This window comes from Raphanus sativus, chromosome 8, assembly GCF_000801105.2.
Source record: "Raphanus sativus cultivar WK10039 chromosome 8, ASM80110v3, whole genome shotgun sequence".
In the NCBI taxonomy this organism is placed as follows: Eukaryota; Viridiplantae; Streptophyta; class Magnoliopsida; order Brassicales; family Brassicaceae; genus Raphanus; species Raphanus sativus.
Genome location: NC_079518.1, coordinates 12510919 through 12517313, shown reverse-complemented (window position 1 = coordinate 12517313; position 6395 = coordinate 12510919). Strand labels below are relative to the sequence as shown.

The following is a 6395-nucleotide window of genomic DNA, read 5'->3' as shown; positions in this document are numbered from 1 at the left end:
GAATTGTGTCAGAAAAAATTGACTTTTCTTAGACGACTTACTAGTAAGTCGTCCCTGGGAAAACAAAAAAACTCAATATTTTATTAAAACGAGATGACTTACTTGTAAGTCGTCTCATGTTAGTTTAAAATTCGAAAATAAAACTGAAATTTTTATTTTTTCCAGACGACTTAAACGGAAGTCGTCCAGATAGACGACTTACACGGAAGTCGTCTGAGATAAGTAAGGTTTGACCAGAATCTCATAATAAAATCTGGACGACTTTACTTATCCTGGACGACTTTCAAGTAAGTCTTCTGACTGGACGACCTTCAAGTAAGTCGTCTAGGAGAAAATAAATATTTAAGTTGTTTTTCCAATTGCAAAACTAACCTGAGACGACTTACTGGGTAAGTCGTCTAGCTTTAATAAAATATTGATTTTTTTTGGTTTCCCCAGAGACGACTTACTAGTAAGTCGTCTGGGAAAAGTCAAATATCTGACACAATTTGGTCAAATGCAAAAGTAACCCGTTTATCCTAGACGACTTACTAGTAAGTCGTCTAGGATATTCTCGGGTTTTTTTTCTAAACAAAAAAAGATGGACGACTTACAAGTAAGTCGTCTCTTTATCCAGAAGACTTAACCGTAAGTCTTCTACAGCCAGACGACTTACAGGTAAGTCTTCTAAGCGGACAGATCTGAAAATTTTTCCAATTTCATACGTTAAATTAGTGAGATGACTTCCTTACCACACAGAAGTCTTCTCCAAACACCCAGAGCCTTAAACGAGAGTAACCCACCAAGAATAGTAAGCTTGAATGTCTCTATCAACCAAAAAAAAATTAAAATCAAAAGATTGAGTTTTTGGATGAATATGGAGACAAAGTGAAAGAGATGTTGTTTTCAGTTCATAACAATTGAGAGAGAGACAGTAAATCGATTTCAGGTGCATTAACAGCTTCAAATTGGTTGTTCATGGTAGTTGGGGTATTGAAGGCGATGGCAATCTTGTAAATACTTGAAGATGATGAGGTTGAGAGAGTAAAATGGCCATTTTCGAAAAACATAAAAAAAAAAATTAATGGCATTTTCGTAAATACTGTGAACATGTGGGGTGAATAGGGCAAAAGAAAGATAAAAAAAAAAAGAGGTTATCTTTGTGTTTGACTTTGAGTTTTGAGTCAATTTTGCAAAAAAACCCAAAAAGTAATGCAGAATAAATACATTAGGAAAGGAGACAAAGTCGAAGCCTTAGAGCATGATTATTGCAAAAGTTCTTAGCAAAAGTTCTTAATACACATATATGTATATATATGTATATGTATATATTATATATGCGTATGTAATTATTTGTTAAGGACTTTACGGAAATCGAAACCGAAAGTTCCTTAATTAAGAAACTTTTGGTTTCGGTTTCCGTAAAGTCCTTAGCAAACAATTACATACGCATATATAATATATACATATACATATATATACATATATGTATATTAAGGACTTTTGCTAAGAACCTTTGCAATAATCATGCTCTTAGAGCATCAGTATCGCTTGGGACTTTTGTGGGTTTTTAATTTTTTTTTTCCTTTTTGGTTTCTGATTTTTTTTAAAACATAGAATTCCACAAACAGTTAAGGAGAACATCCATGACGTTTCTTATTTAACGACATATGAAGAAAGTCTAGGACATTTAGTGGTGGGTTCCACGCCAAAGCATCTTAAGGATGAGCTATGGGACGTGCGATAATCTTGCCTTTAACCATCTATACTATTAAAGTAGAATTCATAACATGATTATGTCTTTAGTTTTACAATATAATTACATGTTGTGCCATTGACACTTTTTCTATAAAACAATATATTTAAGGAATATTACAAAATCGGATTTCTTTAAGGTTATCGTTTTTATTCTCCTCTTTTTTTTCTATTCCCCTCATTGTTTGGACGAGTTTGTTTTTAAGGTGATTATTTGCCTCTCTCTCTCTCTCTCTCTCTCTCTCTCTCTCTCTCTCTCTCTCTCTCTCTCTCTCTCTCTCTCTCTCTCTCTCTCTCTCTCTCTCTCTCTCTCTCTCTCTCTCTATGTTGTATATACATTTTATCTTTAATTATTTTTTTCTGGAAACCATTAAGTCCATAATTGTTTCATTTTAGGGTTTTTTTTAGCAACAAGGTTTTCTTAATGCTGGCTTTGTTCTTGAGTCTTTAGCTGCGTGTCTGTAATTTCGGTATGACCAAAATTACTCGGCTTCACTCTCTCATTGAATTGGTGTCTTCGCCTATTTTTAAAAAAGATCAAAATTTATTCTTTTATTCTTTCCAAGCAAATCCAATCTACAAAGCTCAATGATCCTTCGCTTACTCGAACTCTACACGTTTTCGTAAATTCAGGCCTTTCGAGGATGCTGGAGTTTCGTAGTTGTTAGAAGGAAAGACATTGTTAGATTCGGGTTAATTATGTGCTTCCAACTTAAAACCAATTGGTGATTAGCGGTTGCTTGTAACCCTTTATATAATAGTAGATTAATTCTTATATTTCCTATGTGGGATGTTTCTCATCAATACCCTCCCTCACGCTCAGACATCTAGATCTGAAGCATGGACAATATGGGAATAACATCCACAGAGGGCCCAACATCGGTGTAGTAGTAGTAGTAAATTAGGTCAAAAGATTTTATCGCTATGATACCATATTAGATTCGAGTTAATTATGGGCTTCCAACTTAAAACCAATTGGTGATTAGTGGATTGACTCTAACCCTTTATATATTAGTAAATTAATTCTTATATTTCCGATGTAGGATGTTTCTCATCATAATATCCTAACTGGGTGGGCCTCGATTGTTTGTTAAGGGATCTTAACAGATAATATCAAGCTTGGGTCGATTCAGAATCAGATGTTTACCTCTGTTAATGGTCTTATAATCCCACATTGGTTTTACTTTCAACAGTGTTATGGATTTACGTGTTGTCTAATTGATATGTTTATGAAGCCAAGTATTAACACTTTTTGGTGTATGTGTCTGGCTTTGGTTCAGTTTGATCTCATTTGAGTACTGAAGACGTGAAAAAATTATGATCACATTGCATGTCTTCTTGGCTTCGAAATGAAATGAAATGAAATGAAATGAAACGTAACAATATATTATTCGCAGGTCAAACACTTGAGTGTTTAACGGAACTGATACACTTTTATTTGACATCAGGGAAGTGAAACATTTTGGACCAAAATACTGAAAAAGATTAGATTTATTATGAAACTAAGTGGGGAAACGTGTTTCTTGTTATTAATCTTGACCAGGAGTCTTACATATATATATACATCATGTCGTGTTTATCCTAAGTGGATAAGTATAACAGTCGATAAGCATTATCTCCTGCGGTCGGTACGGTCCTGGTCGGTCTGGTTATGTCGATCACAATCTAGTACATAACACTCCCCCTTGATCGACACATCCGGTACTGGTTCGTTGCATGTTTAATGTTGCCTCATTAAAACCTCTCCTGGAAAACCCCAAAACCAATGTGGCAAAATGGGAAACCATGGACAGGAAAAAGAGTACAACACATGAACTCTCCCTGATGAATGCATCACTGTAGATCTTTGGACGATGCATTCATATCTGGCCGATGAGCTTCTTGTAATATTTTGTAATTTCGCCGGCCTTCTGGAACTTCATTTGGATATGGTCAAGACGTGCTCTTTTGATGCTGACCACTCGATAATGGCTTCATGTTCTGGTCGGATGGATGATGCTCAATTAGTACTCAGATAGTACTCGACCAGTACTCGACCAGTACTTGAATGTACCTCTATCCTGCGATTAAATCTTTCTTGCAGGTCTTCTCATGTCCCACGGTTCCTCTAGTCTCATGGCTTTGCCATAACGTGGACACTTTCATTTTATTATTGACTCAGACATTGTTCTGGTCACTATCTCTGGATGATGTCTCATGACTTCTTTCATTTTGTCGTAGACAATGCTATGTTTTCGAAAACATACATGTTAACTCATAGACCTTGTCATCACACGCCAATATACTCATATATGGCTAAGGTATTGCAGCCTGATATAATGATATGGTCCGGATATGATACTGCAATTATATGGTGTGGTCCACCTTATACTTTGGTGGAACTTGGTCGGACCATAAACCTCGACCACTCTTATGATGATTGGTTCCTTTATTTCTTTACAGATGTATAGACATTCATTAGTCCCATATACTTCATTTGGTACTTGACCACACGTTTTATGATACTACCATATGCTGGTCGATCTTTCCATTAGCCATATTACGCATGCTGGTCGATATGGTCGATCTGGTCGGTTCATGATGATACATCAACCAATTCACAAGTATACACTCGGATTTATTGGCTAATTGTGCAGCAATGGTTTATAATTTACCTGAACCAATTCAACACACTACTTTTGGTTATTCTTATGGACGATTGGGATGTATGGAGCCGGATGGTCTTTGGCATGAGAATTAATGGTTCTCTTTGCCTTCTCCTGCGACCATCTCACATTACACCATGTAATTGTGGCGTGCTGATCTCAACTCATACACGGCTATGATTTCTAGTCCCATCATATTTTGTCCAAAATCAATCGATAACTTGTATCATTGAAATCATTGAACCATTGAACCTCTCTTTAGGTTGGTTTAATATAAACATAAAAACAAGGAATTATAATATCCTCTATAAGGATCTATGGACTGATTGTACTAAGTATTTTCTTAGTCTTTCATATCATTTGCAGCTGCCTTGTTTCAGTCCATGAATAGCTTAGGAACAAAACTATTCTATGAGAATTTATTTTCTCATCTTTATGATACTCTTATCATTTCTTTATCCAGTGATCAATATGCTACTTACTACATTTCTCTTTTCTTATAGAGAAAATTGGAAATAAGAGACACTTTCATCTTGGATTTGTTACTTGAGGATTTTTAGAAGATATTTTTGGAAAATAAGATTTTGATTTTCTTTAAATACCATACTACCCTTAATTTACCAATTATGTTAAATTATTATTATAATTTCTAATTTTCGAAATTGATTTTAATTTGAAATAGTAAAAAGTTAAAACATGATTTAACTTAATTGAAAATAGTAAAAGTTAAAATAATTAAAAGTATACAAAAAGAGTAAAAGGGGCCGATACCCTAACTTCATTGTCTTCTTTTCTTTTCCGTCGTAGTCTTCTTCCATGGCAATTTAAAGTGCAATGGAGAGCAGCCTAGTTCTTCGTCGGTGTTTCATCTGGCCATAGTCTCTAATCTCTTAAACATCATCTTCCTCTTGGATCTCAAGTGTTCTTCCTCTTCGTCGGACGTGTCAAATTCGGGGTTTATGTGTGATTCGATTGTGTTTTGATTGATTAGGAACTTACCGAGGCATCAGTTCGGTAACCTTCAGAGAAAGATGTTTCCAACTTATTTCACTTTATTGGTTCTTGCTGCGCTATTTCACTCTCTGCGTTTGGGTATCTGCATCCAGTGTGGAGAAGTCATCTTCTACTGTGGAGAAGTATCAGCTAGGGTTCCTTGTCTCGACTTTTGCTTTCAATCTCACCAATCTGCTAGTCTTGACTCCCATGACCATCGATGTAAGTGAACCATCTTCAACAATGCATACAAGGTTCCTATGTAAACCAATACTCTACCTTCACTTTTTGGTGTGTAGATGATGAAGCAAAGGCACAAAGTAGAGAGACAAAACAACATTGGAGATGGAGTTGGTAATTTGGTTGGTCCAAGAATAGGGAGAAGGCAAAGACTATCCCTAAAATAGCTGCCATGAACAAGAAGTTTGGTATGATTCACGGCTTGTCATCTCTCGCTAGCATCTTCTCTTTTGGAAGCCTTGCCATGCATTCTTGGTACTTTGCTGGAAAGATGAATCTCTAAGTTTCTTGTCACAAAGTTCTGAGCTTTATGCCCTCCCTTCATGAATAAAATCTCTTGCTTTGTAAGATTATTATACCAGAAGGTGAAACAGTTTGTCATAATGATATCTTTTTAAAAAAAAACTAGATGTTTTCTTTTTCTCTGAAATAATTGATGTGTGAATGCTATTACAGAAGAGAAATGCCTAAGTTTTACTTAGAGAAACAAAAAAAATGTGCGTGTGAATGGTGGAATATAGCACCATAGATACTCGTAGTTATCAATCTAATGGGGAGAAAGAAGATGATCACTAGTTGACTACTCCTTGATGCGACAAATTTAGCTATGAGTTTCAAGGAATCTCTCCCAATACATATAATGTTTACGATTAAGAACTTGACCCGCCATTGATCCCGTTCAGCCTTTATTTGTTTCAGCTCCTTACGGATAACATCAAACATATCTGATCATAGGTGGTGATTTGGATGATGGAGAAAGAGCACAAGATAACCCAAACATAT

The 6395-nt window shown here is 35.6% G+C and overlaps 1 pseudogene; it reads left to right on the top strand.

The window, feature by feature from the left end:
- The first annotated feature begins 5213 nt into the window (after positions 1 to 5213).
- On the top strand, positions 5214 to 5895 carry LOC108820435 (uncharacterized; annotated as a pseudogene).
- The last annotated feature ends 500 nt before the right edge of the window (positions 5896 to 6395 follow it).